The 22872-nt window shown below is 44.3% G+C and overlaps 1 long non-coding RNA gene across 1 annotated transcript; it reads left to right on the top strand.

Moving 5' to 3' along the window:
* The first annotated feature begins 5733 nt into the window (after positions 1 to 5733).
* LOC134808672 (uncharacterized) lies at positions 5734 to 22626 on the top strand. The gene is made up of 5 exons (XR_010152098.1): positions 5734 to 5956; positions 11146 to 11366; positions 13662 to 13748; positions 20934 to 21049; positions 22373 to 22626. It is a non-coding gene; the product is annotated as an uncharacterized LOC134808672 (long non-coding RNA).
* Positions 22627 to 22872: the final 246 nt, after the last annotated feature.

Genomic DNA, 22872 nt, shown 5'->3' on the forward strand with positions numbered 1-22872 from the left:
ACAAAAGCAGGAGGATGAAGGGAAAAGCCAGCCAGCTGAGGGGAAAAGCTCTTTCTGCTATTACCCTGCCCATCGCACAGCCCCCCACCCACTCACCTGTATGGGCTAGAAGCCTGGCCCAATTGTTCCATCTTTCCCCAAAGGGCCATGAAACACACACTTAGCAATGCAGAGCGGTGGCTCCAGGCACCCTCAGCATTCACTATAAATCACGGAGACAGGAGAGATATGAGTCCCCACCTGCAGAATCACTGAAGCAGCTACTCTGGGCATATCTTACCTGAAAATGGTTTTCCTGCTTCCTCCATAGCCCATTGGGGTTTGGGGGCCAAACATAGAGAAGCTATTCCCTGGGGCAGCATTCTCGAGTCCTGGAAAAGTGTTTTTGATATGATCCTGACATCAAGACCCTCTTAAATGCTGGCATTTTCTGACCTTCCTTAGAACTATTTTCCCCTGAAACCGTGCACTCCATGCCCGCCCTCATGTCCTGTGGTTTTTTTATGTTCAGCCCTGATTATATGTGTTTATTGTCTTCTTCCCACTAATAGACATTAAGCTCCTTAAGGGAAGGACTGGCCTTCTTTGTGGGAGATCAGTAAATTCTATTTAATTTCTTTTTAAAAAGGTACAAGGAAAAAATTCAATCTTCTTTTTCCTAATAGACCTTTTCTCCAAATCAGCTGCTTTCTTCCCTCTGCTCAGAACAGAATGCAGTCATTCCCCTATCTAAGCCTTTATTCAGGCCATTCTCCCCTTTCTTCTCAGTCTGGGCTGATGTTTAGACTCTCAGATGTGTTGCTCAAGCTGCCCTTGATATGTTCATTTTAACTGCATGTCGTATTCTATATAATGGGAGGAAAAAGAAGAAGTGGCTTTTTCTGTGGGGCTTCCCCTGAGTCTCCCCCTTGGCCCTAGAGCTGACCTTGTGTGTCCCAGCCATGGAAGAGGCTGTGCACAGCAGCTCAGCAGGCTTGTGCTCCAGACCAGCCAGTCCTGCCCTCTGCTCTTCATACCCAATCCCATCATCATCAGGTGGGTGATGCCCTCCAGATGCCCCCACTCAAGCACAGATGCTGCTTGGAAGGCAGGGGAGGCTCACTGGGCACAGGCTGTCAGCATATCAACCCACATCAGTTAATCAGACTAACTTGTGTATTCTGTTGGCTCTGTCACCTCGTGGTGGGCAGTTTCCTACCCAGAGCCCCCAGCTTTCCTTTCTTGAACCCAAATTCACATGATAGAGCTTGTCCCCATGCAATTTGGATTTAGCAGACATCTCTACCTGTGGATTAGTGGGAGAAAGGCAACATTTCCTTTACCAAAAAGTACTGAATTTAAAAAGATTAAAACATGATTTCCCTCCCTCCACCTGCCTTCAGTGAAAATGTCTTCCCCTTAGATAAATGTCGGGCTTATTGATTATTGGATTATACATGTTGGTTTCTTGAGGTCATTAGGCAAGGACACACGTGGATGCCCTTTGTAGGGTGCCATAATTTCCCGTGTTGACTGCAGAGAAGTGGATTCTCTGCGGGAAAGGGGAACCTTGAGTGGGCTGGGCCTCTCTTGCCTTGCTCCCTTGGCTGTGGAGCTTGTGAGGGTCCCAGTGAACTTGAATTAGGCCCCATGTGGTGGGCTCTGTTGCCTCACACCAACATCCTGTTTTGTCAGGCTATCCTGGTGGTGCCCAACCTCTTAGCTTATTTTGTTTATTTTACCCCTGAGTCTGGTTATGTTTCAATTTGCGCAGAATGCAGGTAAGACGTGTGTGTGCCCAGCCTGGCTATGAATGTGGTAGTGAGTGAGAGTCTCCCCAGGACAGCCTGGCTCAGTGGCAGGTGCAGGTGGCCAAGGGCCAGCTTCTCCCTGTCCCTTGTGGGCAGAGTCTTCAGCATTGCCAACCATGAGCAATGTGGGTTTATGTCAGAGGGAGAGGTGGTTTCCTTGTCAATTCCCTACAGGATTGCTTTAGGCAGAGGTCTTCATTGCTGCAGTTAGAGTCCATTTATTTTCCGCACCTGCATGAATGATCGTATGGGAAAATGTGGCATAGGGTGTAGTTTTACAACAGGGCAGATAGAGACAAACTCTGCTGGGGGAATGGAGGGAGATTTCAGGGGTTTGGGAGGTTTGAGAGTGAGTCAGAACTTGCCGAGGACAGAACAGGAAGAGCATGTGATCTTTGAGGGCATGTTTTGTCCCCAGAAGAGAGCTGAGCCAGTAAAATTGTGGGGGCATCTGCGGAACAGATGGGAGGTGGGGGTGGGGGGAGTGAAAGGCCATCAGGCTTTAGTGACACACAAAACCTTGAGTGTGACCAGGAATTTGAATTTCTGTCTGTAATAGGGAGCACCCTTCTGAAGGCAGTATAGGTTGGTTTGATTTAGAAAACTCACTTAGGAGGCTGGAGTGATTCATCTCTCCAGCTGGATTGCTTTTTTCCAGGAAGAAGGCCTCCTTGAGAAGAAGATGGGTGAGTGAAGGCAACAAGCAATTGACATGGATCGAACATCTACAACGGGTAGCTTTGTGTGCGGCTCTCTCGGGGCTTGTGGCTGTCTATAGAGAAGCCCAGCAAGTGAAGGGTTTTCTAAATCAAACCAACTTATACTGCCTTCAGAAGGGCGCTCCCTTTTATAGACAGAAATCCAAACAGAATTCTGGCATAAAGAGGAGTTCGGCTGCACAGCAATGACTTCTTCAGTCGCCTTTTGTTCCTTGTTGAGGGAGGGTCTGTGGTCACTGAGGGCCAAGGGCCATAGCTCTCAGGTTTTGGAAATGGCCCCTTGAAGAAGCCTGTGGGAAGTGAATTGCAGCTGTGATTGAAGTCAGGTCAACCAGAAGTTTCAGAGTTCATGGTAAGCCCAGGACACCCTCTTTCCTGGGGGTCAGCTGAGGCAGTAGAGACTGCACATCTGCACTGGGGGACCCGTCCTCTGTGCAGGGGAAACAGCCCAAATACCAAAGACTTTAATAGGATGGCAGTGTTGCTTAGACTCCCAGGCAGTGCTGTCTAGGTGGGGAATGGGCTAGGACAGGGATAGGTGAGATTTGAAGAGGTAGAGAGCACAAAATGCAGGCATCCCTCAAAAGAAACACATCCAAATGGTTTTGCAAGTACCATTAGCTAACGTGGTTGAGTGTCTTTATGTGTAGAATTATGTAAGGAGTATGGAAGGCAGGTCAAGACCAAAGTGAAATGGTGCCCCTGCTTTCTTGGGGTCCACTTGCCATGGAAGACACGTTCACTCATTCGTTCATCCCACAAATACTGAACTCTCACCATGAGCTGGCTCTGCACTAGATGTGGGGACATGACCCTAAAAGGGAGGGAGGCATAGCAAACTAATATAGGGAAAGGGATAATCTGTATTGGTTTGAAAGGGATAAACTCTCTAAATAATGCCTGTGAGGTCTTAGGAGGCTGGAGTGATGAAACTGGATTGCATTTTTCCAGGAAGAAGACCTCCTTGAGAAGAAAATGGGTGAGTGAAGGCAACAAGCAATTGACATGGATCGAGCATCTACACTGGGTAGCTTTGTGTGCGTCTCCCTGGGGGCATGTGGCTGTCTGTAGGGGACCCCAGCAAGCGAAGGGATACTTGTCATACACCATGATGAGAGTGACAGTCACACTTAAAATAGTGCTGGGAAGAAGGGAGGAGGGAAGGAGGGAGAGTAAAAGGAAGGAAGGACTCATTAAGAGACCATCGGTTCTGTGTGTGTGTGTGTGTGTGTTATAGGGAGGGGCAGCCTCAGGAGACTCGGAGGGACCCTGTGCTTCTGTTAGTCTCTGTGATGTTGACGCTGAAGCCATGAACACACAAAGATCACAGACGGAAGGAAGAAGAGCTCCGGCTCTAGTTCCTGTGAGGTACTATGTGTCTCAGAAAAAGTATTAGGGAAGTAGGGAAATGGCTTTTTGATGCTGCTGCTGCATAAACAGGCTTCCCAGGTACAGGCGTATTTTAACGTGATGTTAAAAGACAAAGAAGGAAGAGTCGAAGTGCTGTCTTTCAGGCCTCTGTGTTGCCTCCTGAAAACCCATCTCATGGAAGTAGACCTAGGAAAGGAACCCACCTGGCAGCAACTCCTGGGGGCTGAGGGGCAGGTTGGAGGAGGGGAAGGCAGGAAGGACATGCTGACCACTTAGGTCTCTGGCATCACACAGGGAACTCTTGGCTAATCCTCCAGGGAAATCCCTAGAGGCTGAGGCCTGGGAAACCAGCTTCCTAAAGGGTACCCTGTACCTCAGGTTCTGATTTTTCATTCAGTTTACATAGCCTGTTTGCAGAGCCATCTTAAATATCCTTGCAGTGCATCTGGTGTCAAAGCTTAGGGCTGCCAGCAAGGTCTCCCTGCTCTGTGCCTCTGCCCATCATTCTGTCTTGGCTCGGTGAAAGGCTGCCCGAGGTATTTTTCTTGCTTGGCTTAAACATTATATCATTTGGGTTAAACATCACCCTCTTTGGCACCCTCCTTAAGTCTAATTTGTGCATTGTTTTCTTCTGGGAAGGCTTCTAGAACTACCATACCTTCTGCCTTGGGGCTCCCAGGGCTCTATGGGAAACATGATTACTGCACTAAACAGGCAGTCCTATAGGGGTGTGCTACTGAAATGCTGCAGCCTGAGCCCCTCATCCGTCCACGTATATTATAGTTTCTCTGCCAAGGCAACCAGTGCACGTGCCCACCCTGCCTGTGGGCTGTGAAGGCTGGCATGGGCCCTGCTCCTCACCAGGACCCTGAGCCATCCTCAGTTGGTGCTGGCTGAAGGCTCCGGCACAGGAAACACGTTCCGATTTGTCTCCACAGAGTAACTATGCTCACTGCAACACCTTTCATTCCTAATAGGGAGGATGAAAACAAGCGTGAATGCATATAAACATAATGGATTCCTAAGAGTTGGAGTGATAGAGACAGTGAGGGAATGAATTAGAGAAGGGGCGGGGATCATCAACCTGACTGGCTTTCTAATTTTATAACCCTATTGTGCCTCCCAGGGTAGCCACAGTAAACACAATCCCCTGGTGGTGGCAAGGGCTTTATATCTAAGAACTGGAAAACTACCAAAGGGACTCTTCCCCATAATCTCTTCCCTGGAGATCCATTCACCCCACAATCCAGAGAATGTCAGTCTTCATGGGATGCTGAGATAGCTGACTCAGTTCCCACCCCTGCCCCACACCCATCCAACCCAGAGAACTCAGTCCTGAAAAACAAAAGGATCAAGCTTTCGGGGGAATCTAACTGTACACACTGGACACATGTCAGGGGGATGCAAAGATTCTTTTTCCTATTAATTTCCACTGTGATTTTGGAGACATTCTATAAATGCATTAGACCCCCAGCTCCTTAAGAAGGTAAGAGAATATAAGTTATTAATTGCATACCCTACATCCAGTATAGTGCTTGGCACATAGTAAGTGCTCAATAAATGATTTTCGGCTGAGATGTTGTGTGTTCTTTGCTGTTTAATTTATAGTATCTTAGTGGGCTCTGGAATTAGATGAGCCCATATGTGTGCAGCAGATACTGTGGGGAGCACACTCCAGTAGATGAAAAATGTGGTATTCAGAGGGTGTGACTGTTCAAGCAAGCAGCCCAAGGGGGAACCACTGTGAGGAAGCTCACAATCCCCATGTGTTTGTGTGTCTTGCACTGTTCTTAGCACTCTGCATGTGTCAGCGCCTTTTCTCCTCTCTGCCCACCTGGGAGGCAGGTGGTACTCATCTTTCTTTTACAGATGAGAAAGCCAAGGCAGAGTAAAGAAATGACATTCCCAGGTAACACAGCTGGTAAATGGTACAGGACCTCACCCCAGGCTAGCTGATTGGAGGGTTCATGCCCTTAACAACTTCCTTCTACTGCTTCTCTGCAGAACATGGCCCTAACGGTGGGCAGGGTGAAACTGAGGAACACAGCAGGAAGCTGATTTAGGCAAACTCAGCAGGTAAGCATGGGGTTAGTCAACACAAGGGCCATCTCCATGGCTGGCCACTGGGGTCTGGAGCAGGGAGGGTCTTGATACTAGATCGATGATCAAGACAGGGATTCATGCATGAGAGCAAGGCAAGAAGGCAATGGCCAGAATCAAGCAAGAGAGCTCCCAGGGCTCAACGTCTGGTTCATACTAAAGCTCACAGTGCTGAGTCCCAGAGTCTTATAATACACTTTTGAAATACTCCTTCTCTAAGCTCTGTGTTGGCTAAATTCTAGGGCAAGGCCGAACATCAGTCTCAGAATGTTTTCTTAAATAAGGGAATGGAAAAAAGCAGAAACCATCCAGCCTTGTCCCAATGCACAGACTTGCTCTGTTCCCTTACAGTGAATGCATTCTCTTTAGGCCCACCCTGTTTTTTCACGCCATCCAACTGGAGCCAGTGTTTATTTCCAAGGTTGTGTTATATGATGGGGAAAAGTTCTCTGGAGGAAAATTCTGGGGCTCATTAAACAGTGGGTAGAAGAGGAGGAAAGAATGAGGGAGGGAAGTAAAGAGAAAATTATACCAGGATGATGTTTTCTTTTCCTCTAGGAAAGAATCTAAAATAATTGCATCTCTTGTTTAGAGCATTTTTATTTTTCACACTTCATTCCTGTTGATGCAAAGGAATGAGTTACGAGATTGCATTCTTAGGGGGAAACTCTCCCCAGGAAATACATTGCTGTGTCCACAGGACTTTTTAGGTCATTGAGGGAATGGGTTGGAAACCACTATTTATTTACAGTGGAAGATGATTGACTAGAAGTTCCTTCCATTCCCCTTTGCTTTTAAAACACTTTGTGTTTATATATTTATTTGGACAAATTGATTGGCCTCCTTTTGAGTGTAACTGAGAAACCTAGGAATGCTTGTCTAAGATTGCTCAGTGCAAACGCAGGCTGGGGAATACTCCCTGATTATTTGCTGGGGGACTTATGGTGAAATAAGAAAGGGAATAGTGGCCAATACTGTTAAGCAGGCAGCTTTTGCAGGCAACAGGCCTTCTACAAGTCCAGCTTTTTCTTTGAAGTGACTAATGCCTTAATTCTCTCTTAACAACCATTAATCAAACTAACCCATAGGACACAACTTCAATAGCAAATTGAGCCTAAAGTATAAACAGCATATAATGGCTTTGTTTTCCCATCTCTTTGGCATTGGCATTTTAGCAGAGTCCTTGACTAATACAAGTATGTCCTGGATGGTTGAATTTCAGGAACTGGCCAGAGGCTGCTAGGAGGATTATTATGGGCAGGCTGGCTTTCCTCAACTCTTAATAACACCACCACTCCACACAGAAAAGAACTTCTCTTATGACTGCCCTCTTTTCCTCATAAATCCCTCAGTGAGTTTTCTGAGAATGGGCCCAATGGGCTGGCTGTTCTGGAAGGACTTTAATCAGCTTTCTTCATGATGGACTGGAGGGAAAGGTGAGAGAATGCCAGGGGAACAGTTCTGCAGTTGCTTTCACTGATTTTTCACAAGGGTGAAAGTTTCCTGAGCTCTATCCTGTGATATCAGCATTTGAGCTGGGAGACTTTGAGAGTGTTATGAACTTTGGTTTCTGGGAGAAGTGAAAGAATAAACTGGGGAGAGAAATTGAGAGAAAGAAGAGGGGTTTGGAGTTGAGGACTCTGTTAGTTTGCTAGGGCTGCTGTAACAAATACCACAGAATGGGTGGTTTAAACAAAATAAATGTATTTTTTCACCATTCTGGAGTCTGGAAGTCGGAGATCAAGGAGTTGGCAGGTTGATTTCTTCTGAGGCCTCTCTCCTTGGCTTGTAGATGGCCATCTTCTGTCTGTGTCTGCACATGGTCATCCTTCTCTACATAACTATGTCCTCTTCTTATAAGGACACCCATCACATTGGATTAGGGCCCACCCTAACAACCTCATTTTTACTTAATTAAAAGTTCCATCTCCAAATACAGACACATTTCAAGGTACTTGAATGGGGTAAGGACTTCAACATACAAAATTTGTGAGGATACAATTGAGACATAACAAGGAGTGAATTTCGGGAAGCTTCTGCAACCAGAAGTTACGTACATCCTTCTATTCGTAGAGGAGCCAGCTCTTGGCTACAGAGCATAGACACTAGAAATCCAGTACCATAGACATTATAAATCACCTAGGAGAGGTTCTAAGGCCCATATATTTTCCATTGGTTTTCCAACTTGGCTGCTTATTAAAATTACGAGGAAGTTTTTAAAAACACTGATGCCTAGACAGTCACCCTTTGAGACCCTGATTCAATTGGTGTGAGGTGGGGACCAGAGTTAGTAATTTTAAAAAACTTTTCAGGAGATTTTAATGTGCCACCAGCATAAAAGAAACTAGAGGCTAGAGAGGCTTGATGACTTGTCCAACATCAGAAAACATGTGTAGACTAGTGCACAGGGCTCCTGGCTTGGGTTCTGTGGCTCTTCTGCTAGTACATTTCTTTCCATTTCTGAAATACTGTTATTCCATCAAGTTTCCTGTGATGGATGTCATGGTGCCCCAGACCCCCTGTCCAGCACTGAAGCACTCCTTCCCCCTACTGCTAGGGGCATTGGTACACTGGTCCACCATGTAGAGACTGCTGGATGAAGAAGTATGAAGACAGGATAATTCTGAAGGGCCCTTTCACCTCCAGAGCTTCCTATAGTCACTGCATTGCAATTCAACTGCTCCATTTGCCCAATCCTCCTTCTCCCACTCCTGTCAAGGGAACTTGTAGATTCCAAAAACACCTTCCAACAAATCACTGCTGCCAGTTTTAATCTCAGAGTCTGCTTTCTGGGGAACCTGATCCATAAAATTTCTTCCTGGTTCATAATTCTTTTGTGAGTATTTAAGAGTGCTTGCCATGTTGGGTTCTGTGCCAGGTGCTTGGAATATGAAGAGAAATAAAACCCAGTTTCTACTTAAGTGGTTTGCCATCTACCAGAGGTGCTGGTCAACAGCCACCTCCAATGCCCTGTCTGAGCTGCTTTAATAGCAATGTAAAAGTGGTATGGGAGCACTGAAGAGGGAGATGCTGATGTCCTGGCCAAAGAGGTCAGCCAAGGCCATTGTGGTCTATACATTCTAACTGTTCTTAGCTGTCTGTTTAGGAGGCTGACCCCTTCTTGAAACAACAGTTGCTCTTGCTTGCCCCTACAAACTTGTATGTACCAGATAGTCTTTATTTCACTTTAGGTGGGCTGTAGGAGAGAAAGTGGTGAGTAGAGGAGAGACAATAAAGAAAAGAAAAAAGTGCAAGAACCAAGCTATATAGGACATCATGATGGTTAATTTTAGATGTCAACTTGACTGGGTTAAGGCATACTCAGATAGATGGCAAAACATTATTTATCAGGATGCTTGTGAGGTTGTTTCTGGAACAACCTTGCATTTTAATCAGTGGATTGAGTAAAGAAAATTTGCCCTCATCAATGTGAGCAGGCATTATCTATTTCACTGAGGGCCCGAGAGAACAAAAAGGCAGAGGAAAGGTGGATTTGCTGTCGCTGTTTGAGCTGGGACATCCATCTTCTTCTGTCCTTGGACATTAGAACTCCATGTTCTTGGGCCTTTGGGATTTGGGAATTATATTGGTGGCCCCCAGTTTCTCAGGCCTTTGGCTTCACATGAATTATACCACTGGGTTTCCTGGTTTTCCAGCTTGCCAACAGCATATCATGGGACTTCTCTGACTCAATAATCACATGAACCAATTCTCATAATAAATACACTCTATCTATCTATCTATCTATTATCTATCTATCTATCTATCTATCTATCTATCTATCTATCTATCATCTATACCATCTATCTATCTATCCATCTACCCAGTCATCCATTCATCCATTCCATTGGTTATGTTTCTCTGGCAAACCTTGAGTAATACAGATACAGTTCGAGAGTTCAGTTGGGCCTCTCATCTGTGATTCACCCTTCCTTCCCTGGAGGCTTTTCACCATCGCTGTCACCAAGACCAGGCACCCAGAGATCTCACATTCAGCCCCTCCCACGAAGAAGCTCCAGGATGAGAGCTGACCTGTTAGGGAGATAATATCAAAGTCCATGTGACACCCTCCAAGGGAGACTTTCCCTCTGTGTCTTAAGTGGTAGAAGAGAAAACAGTCATCAATCAGAAGGTGGGTGAGATTTAGGAGCCTCCAGTGGGTCCTCCTGATGCTTCTGACACTGGACCTATGTGGACCGATGTGCACAGATGAGGTTATGCAGTCCTGCACCTCCAGACCTGGTGATGGAGAACAAGTAGGTATGGGTCTTTGTGACAACTGCCCCGCTGTGTGCACTGGCTGAAAAGAGGATGGCCAGTACACCAGTACTTAGGAGGAAGGAGGCCCATAACTCCACTAACCTCAAACAGTCTCATGACGCCTGCAGAGCATCCCCTGTGGGCCAAGCCCTGGTGTGGGCCAGACAGAGGGTGCCAGTGAAATAGAAGTGAAGGCCTCAGCCTTCGAGCAGCCTCCAGCTCAAGTGGGTTGACAGGCACATCATCACCAGGTGTCTGAAGTCTGGTGGAAGACAAACAATCTGCACCCTGGGGAGCCTCAGGCCTCCTGGCCTAATTTGAGAAATGTGGTTTCTGCCACAGGCCAGTATTTAGGACAAACATACATGTTTAAAAGACCCATGAAGAGACACAAATAAGACATTAACATGTGCAAATGGTTACAGCTGGGTAGCTAGTGTCAGTAGACAGGACAGAGAGACAGAACTGAGAGCAGGATGTCCCAAACACATGAAGTCAGCCCATCACCCCTCAGCAAAATCAGGTGATGATGAGGGTGGGGGTGCGGGGGGAGCTCCAGGCAGCAGGAGGTACATTGTAGATAAAGCATTAGTTATTAGAAAACCCAGTGTCCTCCCTAATTGCAGGCAGTGAATGCTGTACAATACTGAAAGTGAATACTGTGCAACTGTATGCATATATATGTGAAAGTATGAAAATTACCAAGGGGACGTATTTGAGGGACCTCTAACAGCATCACTCAGGTGTTTTGTATGCATGAGTTTATGATTTGTGAGCATAATTGTGTGTAGAATGTGTGCATGTTTGTGTGTGTGTGCTTACACTTGTGGGGGCTTCCTTTCTGTTGGGGGAGGCTGAATATGCCCATGCACTAATCATCTAATCTGTTCTCTTTCTTATTCCAGGAAGTGTTCCCTGTGAACCCATGAGACTTCATCCCTGCATTGGTCTGGCTGGCTTTCCCTGTGAGAATTAGGTTCCTCCTGAAGAGCTGAAGCTCCATTCCAGCTCTAGACTTCTCCTTGCTTTCAGACTTCAAGATGAGAAGCATTTTTCCAGTCCACAAGTGTTAGAGGACGCTGCCGATGATGTGTGTTTTGCCCAGGCTGGACTCAGCTTCGTCTTGGTAAAGGTTAAGTTTTCTTCAATATAAGAGGAATCTAGAGAAACTAAGACCATAAAGCAAATTTTTAGAAGTAGATGAGAAGGAAAGTTGGAAAACAAAGTACCCTTGCTTACAGAGAAACTAGGAGATCACCTTAATTAAGAAAGCACCTTAATTTGGGGCAGAGAGGGGTTTATAGAAAGTTGGTTGGAGAGAGTGGAGCTTGACGTAGAGCTAATTTCCTGAATTCTTGGGTTAAAGACTCCCCATGGCATCCCTCCCAAAAGCAGACAGCAGTAAAAGGAGCAGGTTTGAGCCAGGGAAGCTGATGGTCTGGCTGCATAGTGGGCAAAGGGCCCTGGGGCCTGGACAGCCTGCTGCATGGCCCTTTGCTGATGGGCCTGGAGGAGGGAGAAAGCAACAGCCCTAGGAGCCCAGGCCCGACTCCCAGGGCATTTAAGGTATCTGAAGCGCAGGCAGGACAAGGGGTGTAGAAGATGCAGTCAGCTTTGGTTTCCTCCTGCCTTCACACAGCCCTGGCTTTGTCTGTCACTTGGGGCCCCCAACACAAGGGCAGTGATCCTAATAACTATCACCTGCCTCTTCCTCTTCCTGTCCGCAGATCCTCACTGCCTGGGCCCCACTCCAAGGCCTTGCTCACACCTTTACATCCACCCAGAATGCCCTTCACTGCTCTACACTGATCTAAACACCACCCAGTCTCCAAGGCTTGGTTTGAATACCACTTACTCCAGGAAACCTTTCATGATTTCTTTAGTTCCCCAGTTCTCTTGGATTCTGGACTCTTCTAATTTTCCTCCCGCTTTACTGCCCTTATCTCACTCACTCTTCCTCCCACCCACCCGAATGTTGGAATACCTAGAGCATCGTGCTCGGCTCTCTTTTTTCCTTTACAAACACTTTCTGTTTTCAGGGAAATTTCTTCACCTTGTGGTTTTAATTACTAACCTTATATCAATAACTCCAAAATTATTCAAGTGTGTACACCTGGCCTTTTCCATGATCTTGAGACTCAGGTACCCAATTGTCTTCTCTTCACCTCTACTTTTTCATCTAATAGGAATCCCAACCCTCAAACATCCCCAAAGGAGGCTCTGCTTCCTTCTGTAACTTCTCTTTTACAAGTCTCAGTCAATGGCACCACCACCACCATATACCTAGTTGCTCAAGCCAAGCAGAAACCTAATTCTAATCTATCTCACCCTTCTATTCCCTGGATATCTTTCATTGACAAATCCTACTGACTTTGCTTAAAAACATATTCTTCGTTCTTCTAAATTGTTCTCTCTCAACCCAGGGCAGGCCACAATCTTCACAATCAGGAATATTGCAAAATCTTCTTTTCACTCATCCCCTTGCCTTCACCTGTTACCTAAATCTACTCTTCACAAAGTCAAATGGTATTTTTAGGACATAAATGAAACCATGCACTCCTCTGCTCAAAACCCTCCAGGGTCTTTCTATCATGCTGAGGATAAGATGCAAATTTCTTATCCTAGCTCACATAGTTGAGTTTCCTGGGGTCTGGCCCTTGCCAGATTCTCTGATGTCATCTCTTGTTCTGCTTCTCTGTTTGCTCATCCCACTCCACCTACTGTTTCTCAGAGGCCCTGAGGTTGTCCCCACCTCGGTTCCTTGGCACTGGCTGTTTCCTTTGCCTGGGATGCTCTTGCTCTACATCTTGCTCTTGCTGGCTGCTTCCTGTCAGGCAGGTCTCAGATCAAATGTCGCTTCGACTAAGAGGCCTTTTTTGACCAGGTTAAAGCAGCCCCTCACTCACCCTCTCTCTTACACCACCCGGCTTTATTTTCTTCATAGCACTGATGACACCCTGGCACTGTGTTGCCTGTTTGTTGGGTTTATTTTTTATTGTCCATCTCCCCACACCAGCATGGAAACTCTATGAGGGCAGAAAGCCTCCCTGACTCACTCCCCAACTCTATCCCAGCCTTTAAAGTAATGCCTGGCCCAGAACAGGCACACAGCAAGTCTTTACTTAATGACTAAATAAATAAATCGGCCCCAAAGAGATGCTGTTTGATTTGGAAAGCTTTGATTTCCTTTTTGGGAAACAAGTTCTAGCTGACTACAATTTTTACTCAAAAGGATACAGTCTGTGTATTTTACCCAAATAACATGCATTGCAGTTTCTGTCCTTTCCCTAATATTTTGATACAACTATTACTAGGTATTATTTATTTGTTATGGAAGAGATGGACTATATCAGGTCTCCATGTTTTTGTTGATAAACTCTCAAGCATTGGGAGATTTATGTCCAATGTGTCTTTCTCTCAGCAGCCTGGCGAAGAGGCAGTGCTGTGCCAGGAAATAGCACCCAGGCAGGACTCCAGGGTGGGGACCGCTAATCTGGCTTTGCCACAGGTGAGTTAAAACCCATTTGAGAAAGTCATGTATCCCAACCTGGTTTTCTAGGTTGCAAGTTGAGCTTAATAATTGTAGCCCTTCTGCTCTGATGAGGCAATTGGAAAGATGAAGGAGATAGCAAGCATGTATATTTAAAGGGAAGGTGGTTGTCACTCTTTATTTCTTCACTCATTCATCCATCAAATATTTCACAGCAATGCACTGGGCTAGCTAATGCATGGATGAAAGGATGATGGGATGGGCACTGTATATCCTTCCCACCCTCACGTGTCTGGTAGGCTTGATGCACATCAATGATGATGGCTGAGAGGTGCAAGGTTACATAAGAGAGATGCAGCACTGGGCTGTGGGGTTCAGAAGTGGGATGGTCTCAGCTGGGAGGCTCCTGAGATAAGGGAAGATGTTGCCTTGAGGAAGCCAGACCTAACCAAAACCAGTGCCTCAGGGGTCTGCAAAGTACCCAGCCGAGGGGCCAGCACAGCTCCAGCAGGCTGCGGACAGTAAGGTAACATCTCCCAGCCAAGGCCATCCTTCATGACCCTTCAGCGTTGAAGCTTGAATTGACCTGACTGGCAGATCCTGAGGATGTGGAGCAAATATTTCTCCTTTTAGAATAAGACTTTAACATTCACACAGAGACAGAAGAAAAAAAAATACAGGCATTTATTATCTTATATGTGCTGTTAATTGATTCATTTTGAGCCTTTTTTGCCTTGCCTCAATGGGGGTTCAGTCTTGTCTTCCCTGGAGGAGCCAGGCTGCAGGCAGGCCCGAAGAGTTTCACTGGGTTCTTTGGATCTCATCTCGCTTACAGCTACTATTTCCAGTAGGCAAAATCTTTTGCTCCAATTAACACCATCTCCGTTGCAGCCCAGTTCCCTCTGTTCTTCTTTCCCTGAGCAAAGCTTCCCAGGCTTGGGGCAGACAAGAGCCCTGAGATCAGGGCTCTTCTGGGAGTTGCTGGAAAAGACCAGAGAGGCAGCTGAGGGTATTTCTGCCAGCGAATCTCCAATTCTATCTTTATACAATGCACACAGAAAGGGAAGGCATCCCTGAATTCCTTCCATTACAGATTGGAATAGCCTTTGACAAAGAGTTAAAGTGTCAGCATAAAATGTAGGATCAAGTCTCTGGAAAAAGAAAAAAGAAAGAAATGTGACAAAGTTTTATTTTTATTTTTTATAAAGGAAAATGCAAGTTCTATTTATTTGGCAAATGGAACGAATGCCGTCTGGAATAACATGACTGCTTTCCTTCTTTTTTGCATAAACAAACTTTCACAACACAGGTGGGAGGCAATCAGGGTGAATTTGTCCCCCCTAACATTGCCAAATTTAGCAAATAAAACTACAGAATGTGTAGTTAAATTTGAATTTCAGATAAAGAATAATTTTTAGTATAAGTATATCCCATGCAATATTTGATATTGAAACTAAAAAAAAATTTGCTCTTTATCTGGAATTCAGATTTAGCTGGGTGCCCTGTATTTTATCTGGCAACCCTACCTTCCATAGGCCTCAAGTTACCACTGAGCCCAATCAGGAGCTCTGGTTCTGGGGTTGTCGCCTGCCCAGTCCTCCAAGGATCTGCTCTGCTGCTGCCTTCTTTCCAGATTCTTTTTCCAGGGCAACACATCCAGGGTTTCTGTGGGAGATTCTCCTCCTCACAGTACTTACCCCAAAGTCTCTGGCTCCTGGGATTGACCAGAAACAATCATGTAGTGAGGTTTAATAATACATGCAGGTGTGGTCTTCCTTCCAGTGGTCCAGAGCACAGGACTGTCTGTGTTGGTTGCACAGTGGAAATACAGGGGAACTTTAAAAAAAATGCTGAGGCCTGGGTCTCATCCCCAGAGATTCTGAATTAATTGGTCTGGGATGTGGGCCACCTACTGTGATTTTTAAAAGTCTCCCCAGGTTATTCTAGTGAGCACCTAACACTGAGGACCAACCTTAAAGCCACCAGTGCAGAAAAGTGCAGGTCTGGCCTGAAGTCTCATTGACAGGGACTTAGAGAGAGCCTGAGTGTACTCAGGGTTACAAGAGAGAAGAAAGGCAAGTAAATGTCTTGGATGCACTGGTATCTACGAATCATTTTTATGGTTCTGGTCCTCAGACATGTGTGAGGGATTCAAGGAAATGAGCTCTGAGACCTCTGCTGTCCAGAGTCTCACAGCACACATGGGGAGAGATGCTTCCTCTTCTCCACACCCCATCAGTGCTGAAACACTACCTCACATAGAGCCATGGACTGGGGACATCAGAGTCCAGTGTGTGTGTGACAGAGTGGGGGCTGGAAAGAGAGGTCAGGATGTGCTGCAAGCCAAGGAAGGCTGGGCAGGAGCAAGACCAGGGCAGCCTCGATGGCCTAGATGCTCATTGCACTGGCGAGTTGTGAGAAGCTTCAATCCCTCCTGAAATGGGGAAATGACAGCAGGAGAAAGTGACTTGGTATGTGAGGAGGGAAAGGAAGGCAGGCTAATGTGTGAGCTCACCATCAGAGCTGACACTTAAATGTATGCCTTAGAAAGGCAGAGAGTATGAGTGTAATGACAGTAACGAGAGCTATTATTCCAGTACTATTGAATCTTATCGTAATGTTATTATTACATATAATATATTCTTATTTTTGTTAAAAAGTATAATTATATTAATGATAATTCTGGTTTACAGTTTCTTGTCCAAATCCGTGGGACCATACTTGTTTCAAAATCAAATTTTTCAGACTTCCCAAAGGTAAAGCGATAAATAATGCGTATAAAGCAAAACCCCAGTAGGAACTGGGGCAGTATTCTAACCAAACATTCTCACACTTCTGCAGCAAAAGTTATGAACATTGATCCTAAGTGGGGTGAGTAAGCATTATAAAAAGCCTCATGTCTCTCCAGGTCAGGTTTTGAAAAACCTTTTGGTTTTTTAATCTTTTTGGATTCTGTGATTGTGGGCATGTTATACCTGCCTGCATCATTTATGGAACATTAACTATTTGGTAAGCAGTGCGCCAAACACTTCAAATACATGATCCCATTTAAAACTCACAGCAGCCCTGTGAGGAAAACACCAAACAAACATTATTATAGGTAGAAATGCTATTTCCCCTATTTTATAGATAAAGAAAAGGAAGCCAGCAAGGTTGAACAACCTGCCCAAGCTCTAGGCCCATGGCTATAGAGTAGAAAAGTTAGAACAGGAATTCAAATTCTCTTCTGACTCCAGAGCTGAACTACCCTGCCAGGGGGAGCTGCAAGTGGGGAAGCTTTGGAGAGGGGTACACATAGTACCTGGGTAGACACAGAGACATGCACAGTCATGGTAGTCTCTGCAGAGGTGTGTGTCTATATGCAGAACATGTGTGATTGCTCTTGTGTGAAGCTGTGCGGATGAGTGTGTGTGTACCATAATTTGTGTGCTTGGGTGTCTTTCTGTACTCCCGCATATCTGTGTGTTGTGGGGGTGTCTTCTTGGTGTAGGGAGTGTATGGGCATGACACCCTGTGTCTTTGTGTTTGTGCCGTCTCTTCTTGACTCCGCATGAGCAGTTCTGGAACAAGGAGAGTTACTCTTGTGATATGTCTGCTTTCACAATGTGTACAGCCCAGGGAGGAGGGTGATTGAGTGGATTTCAGTCATTATCAGGAGAGATGGAGTGTTCCAAGGGAGACCTGGTGATGAAGACTGAGTGCAGGCCCCAAGTGGATGAGTTAGTCAAGGTCAGTGCACAATCACCCATGGGCCCAGGGAGCTCTGGCAAGCACCTCAGTGCGGTCAGTGAACTTCGACTTGGTTCAGTTATTTTTGAGGGGACTGTCCTCTGGATAAATGAAAGAAATCCAGATGTTCTCAAAGGTTCTTAGGAGAAGGAAGAGATAAAGATGAAAGCCTTTGTGGAGACCTTGGTTTTGCATTGTTGGTCTGCATATTGGGAAGTCAGCAGGGCTGCATGCAGTAGGTGGGAAGGAAGGCTGCTGCACAATTGTTTTCTGTTTTCCTGGACCATGCTCTAGAGAGTGAACCTGGGGAGGAGCTGAGACACCCTACTCCCTGGCAAGCAAGTTCAAGTAAGCAATGACCCTGATAGTCGGAATTCACAGCTCAGGCCTTGGGCACTGTGGATATTGGATGGCAAACCTCAACACACCAACTCAGGGACAAACAAACAAACAAACAAACAAAACAAAACCACAAACAAAAAAACCAGCTATGTTGCTTAGGGTTCATTGCCAGTCTATATTCTCTATGAACCCCTGACTTGTACTACAAGGAGAGAAAAAAAGGGAAGAAGCTAAAACATATTGTCTAATGTGTCAGGTGCCTTGTTAGTCATTTTTCATGCTTTATTTTGTTTCTTCCTGAGAGCTGCTTCTAAGGTAGGTATTACTATTTTATTTGCATTTTAAAGAAGCTCATGAGGGTTAGGTAGCTTATCTCTAGTCATCCTGCTAGCTGGGGTTTGAACCCATGACTCTCTAACTACAATCCCTTTATACCACATTGCCTCTGAGTTTCCCCCCTTCTCAGAACACTGTTGCCAGTAGACCCTGAACCATAAACTGCAAACACATTAGTTTTCATTGTTGTAAATATTTCTTGTGTTTCCTTTAATACAATTGTAAAAATTTCAAGTACAGAAGAGATCTGATACTATAGTTGAAAGTTCCCTAAACTGGGACTCAGGAAAACTGAGTTCTAGACTTAGGCCTTTATCACTTCAGATTCCCTCATCTGGAAAACAAAATGGTTGGCAAAGATGCTGGTATAAACCCTTTTTAGTTAAAGGTGGGTTAGGTTCTGACCCTGAGAGGGACTTTGTCTTACTTCTGAGTTCCCTGAGAGTCTGTAGCACAGAGCCAGGCATAAGGTGACATTGGCATATGCACTAAATCCTTCATTATATCAAGTGTTGTTAATTCACGGTGATTTTTAAAACCAACAAATGACAAAACACTAACACCGAAAACACAGATTGACAAATAGTTGCTAATATTCCCTGAGCTCTTATTAGGTGTCAGGTACTCTTTTCTAGGAATGGGGCGGACAGGGACCTTATAACTATTGTGCACTGTGACTTGCTTATTTAATCTCTGCGGTAAAAAGGAAGCTAATGGACCTTCCAACCCTGCTGAAAGCCACCCACAAACACATTGTAGTCAATATCAATTTTCCAATGTATTACTGATTCTAACAGGCATTAATTTCCAAACAAACAATGGTTTCCTTTGGTGATTTCCGTACTGCAGATACAACTACCATTTTTGCTGACCTGCTTCTTGTCAGATATTTTTTGACTGTCTATAGAATGAGAGAACTTATTTTTGGGTGTATTTATTGAACTGAACTGGGAGAAGGGGGATAGGGGATTATAAGAGAGAGAATTGTCAATAACTGTCTCCACCCCACTCCCCACTGCTCTGCCCAAAGTTGATGTAAAACTCCCATATCCATGGTCCCTGATTCCTCTCCAATATGTGCTTTAAATTGCTTTCTTCATTTTGCCAGCACACATACACATCAATTGCATTCACCTTTGGCCTCTATTTCATTTTTGTTTGGCATTGCAAAAGGGCATAAATGCTGGTATGACTAAGGACTTATCTGTGAAGCATTTGTTCATTCATTCATCAAATATGTGCAAGGAGCTTAGGTCTGAATGTAAAAAGTGGAGGTCAAGGTCAGAAGGGTCATTGAGGAAGGAGACTGGCCCTGGCATTAGCCTCACCTTCTTCTGAGTGGGATGGGCCCCAGAGGCAGTTTGGGTCCATGGAAGTTGAGTTTCCAGGAAGTCCATACTTCCCATGTGCCCTGGGATGGAAATTTGTAGCCCACCCCAGGGGCCTACTCCTGCTCCTTCTTCAGTCCCCCTCTTTTTATTTTGCCATTTCTCTGGCAATTGCATCCCCTCATAGGCTGTAGTTATTATTGCTGTACTGAGTACTCCTGAACATATACTCCATCTCAGGTGTCCAATCTGAGTGTATACTGGGTGTCCTGACTTGCAGGCATCTCAAACTCAACTTCTCCAAACCAACTCCCCGCAACAAAAGACCCTCTACTGTGTCCTTTTTGTCCTCTGTACACCTAACCCACTGATGCCTAAAGGAAACATACGGGTTATCCTACAGCCTTGTTTCCTCTCATTTCTACATCTAATCAGTTAATGACAAAAAAATCCCCCTTTAATTAAAATTAATTAAAGTAATTAATTAAATAGTAATTAAACTATTTTTTAGTTAGTAAACTTTGTTAAAGTATAATATCCATGCAAAAAGCTTCCATAAGTGCACAATATGATGGGATTTTTCCCAAGTAGAATATATATCTCTATAACCACAATTCAGATAAAAAAATCAGACCTTTCCTAGCGGAAGTACCCTCCATCACCTCTGAATCACTGCCCCACAAAGGTGATTATTCTCCTGACTTCAAACATCAATGATAAGCCTTGTTTGATTTCAAACTTTCTATAAATGGACTCATAGTACACGTCTTTTTGCCTGGCTTCTTTCACTCAACATTATGCTTGTGAGATGCATCCATGCTGTTACTCATGATCAGTTGTTTATTTCTCAGTGCTGTGTGGTATTCTTGTTGCATAGCAAGGGAGTATTATTATAAAGTGTGTATCTTCACGAGGCTCTTTGAAGACATACTGGATAGAGTCAAATCATGAGAAGTTTCATTTCATAGAGTACATCTTTAAAAGAAAGGCGCGCCATTTTGTGATATTTAGTTTTTAAATTTTTATTTTACAATGTTTATTATTATAATGTTTTTTGAGACAGAGTCTCACTCTGTAGCCCAGGCTGGAGTGCAGTGATGCAATTATAGCTCACTGCAATTCCTGGGCTCAAGCAATCCTTCTGCCTTAGCCTCCCAATTAGTTAGGACTACAGGCATGTGCCACAAAGCCTAGCTAATTTTCTAATTTTGTCTAAAGGTTTTTTTAGCAATGATGCCTCGCTATATTGCCTAGGCTGGTTTTGAACTCTTGGCTTCAAACAATCCTCTCTCCTCGGCCTCCGAAAGTGTTGGGATTACAGGCATGAGCCATTGAGCCCTGGCTATGATGTTTAAAGCTTACCAATAAGGAAGTTGAGGCACTCTGTAGAGAACCAGACAGCTAAGAAGCCAGAAAAAGTAAAAGTGAAACTTCTTCTATTTTCTGGAGTTTGTGCTCTTTGTTGCAGTTTTGAAAGAAGAGTCATGCTTCAATTAATAACAGACAACGGAGTCAATATGATGGGAGCAGAGACAATGATGTGATCAAATGCCAAGAAATGACTGACAGCAGAAAAAATATCATGTGAGCCAAAGCAATTTCACTTGACTTCTAACTTTATTCATCCAACGAATAACATTTCATCACAGTTTTATCAATGGAATGCAATTCCACCCAGATCATTCTGTCAACGACAAGAAACAGCATCAAATCATTCTGTCCACACAAATAAATCAATTGTTGATTATTATTTTCTTCTATTTGGGATACAAGGAGGACCAAATATTTCGAGTAAAACAAAGGAAAGGAAAGCAGAAAAACTTTTTGTTGTTGTTGACAAATCCAGCTGGGTAAATGCAATTTATGTCTTTTGAAAAAATGCATCCTGATGTGAGGAGGGATAAACTGTTTTTAAACTCGAACCAGGGACAAACTGTAATAATAAACACACTGGAAGAAAATGCAACCATTTATTGGTTCTTGCAGATAAAATAGCATTTCCAGTTTTTTTTTTTTTTTTTTTTTTTTTTTTTTTTTTTTTGCTGTTGCTTATGTAGTTCTCCTTACTGGAATTCCTCTCCCATTCTTTGAATGTATAATCACATTTTGAGAAAACATGAAATCTCAGGGTCTTACAAAATCCAACAGGGGAACATGTCATCTTTAAATGACAAGCTGTGTGGGGAGTACTCTGGTTATGAATTAGGCTCTTTTTCCTAGTACTGCAATTTCTTCTTGCTGCCATTTCGATGGTGTTGAAAGCCCTTTCTCCAGACTTGTAAGTTGGTGGTCCACTACTGAATGGAAAGAAATCTGGTTTTCCATATGTTCTCACTCATAGGTGGGAATTGAACAATGAGAACACTTGGACACAGGAAGGGGAACAGCACACACCGGGGCCTGTCGTGGGGTGGGGGGAGGGGGGAGGGATAGCATTAGGAGATATACCTAATGTAAATGATAAGTTAATGGGTGCAGCACACCAACATGGAACGTTTATACATATGTAACAAACCTGCACGTTGTGCACTTGTACCCTAGAACTTAAAGTATAATAAAAATATATATGTATATAAAAATAAAAAAAATCTGGTTTACACAAATTTAATTTCATATTCATGCTACATATGACAAAATTTTGCATCAAGCTTTTTCACTTAGTGTGTTATGCCGTGAGCATCTTCATCAAATTTGCCCTGGGAGGGAGGAATCTTCCAGCAGCATCTGTGTGGAGAATGGTTCTCTCCCTGGGGCCATCAGGAAAAGCTTGCCCTTTGCTGTGATTCCCTGGGCTGCAATGCTTTTACTTAACTGGCTCAGTCCCATTCATAGCTGTCCCCTAAGGCCCCAGCTGTGGTATCAGCAGGGGGTCTAGTGTCTCTCATACTGTTTTTTTTCCCTCCCCAGGACCACTGTGGGAGGAGGTACTTTCTCTTTGTCAGAAGAACAGAAGCAAATGGTCTGCTTATAGCCTTTTATGTGACGATGTGCCCTTTTTGCCACTGCAAAGGAAAGAGTCATCTTTGCTCCTCCATTTTGGTTTATCCTAAGAAAGACCAACACTATGTCTAGCCCAGAGAGAGAAACACATAAAATAAATACAAGTTAAATCTTCAATGGGACATCAAGTTCCACGTACAAGGCTAACCTAGACTATAAAGTCCTTGAAGTAAGTGAATTTATTATATATCTCTATCACTGGACGCACTGTTTGCATGAAATGAAGAGAAGCTTAATAAAAGTGTCTTCATAATGACAAAGACAGGGATGATTATTTGTAGATACAACATTTAAAGTATAAATACAGTTCAAGAAGATTTGATTCTAATCAAAACACTTCCACTTAAATAAGAATCCTGATGCAAATAATGACTAGTTTTAAAATGACACCTTTTTCCAGACATTAC

Source organism: Pan troglodytes, chromosome 17, assembly GCF_028858775.2.
Source record: "Pan troglodytes isolate AG18354 chromosome 17, NHGRI_mPanTro3-v2.0_pri, whole genome shotgun sequence".
Taxonomy (NCBI): Eukaryota; Metazoa; Chordata; class Mammalia; order Primates; family Hominidae; genus Pan; species Pan troglodytes.